The following is a 320-nucleotide window of genomic DNA, read 5'->3' as shown; positions in this document are numbered from 1 at the left end:
ACTTGATGTAAAATAAACAAGTATCTCATTTGTATCAAATAATCCCTTTAATTAATATATATATGTGTATGTATAATTGACTTTTAATAAATTAATGATTTACCAGCAAATGTTTCTTTGTATATCTATTTTATAGATACTAAGGTCATGTGAACGTTTCTTGAATAAATAGAAGCTTGAGGAAGAGCATGTTTATGAAGTCAGCATGTGCTGGAGACCCCCACACACTTCCCATGGTTCCTAGCGGCAGAGCGCAGCTGCCCCTAGAACGCTGCTGCTGCAGCTGAGGTGAGGTGCGCAGCGCGTAGGCGCGTCTGAGC

The sequence above is a fragment of the Rattus rattus genome, chromosome 7 (genome assembly GCF_011064425.1).
Source record: "Rattus rattus isolate New Zealand chromosome 7, Rrattus_CSIRO_v1, whole genome shotgun sequence".
In the NCBI taxonomy this organism is placed as follows: domain Eukaryota; kingdom Metazoa; phylum Chordata; class Mammalia; order Rodentia; family Muridae; genus Rattus; species Rattus rattus.
The sequence above is the reverse complement of the archived record's forward strand: the minus strand, read 5'-3'. Positions refer to the sequence as shown.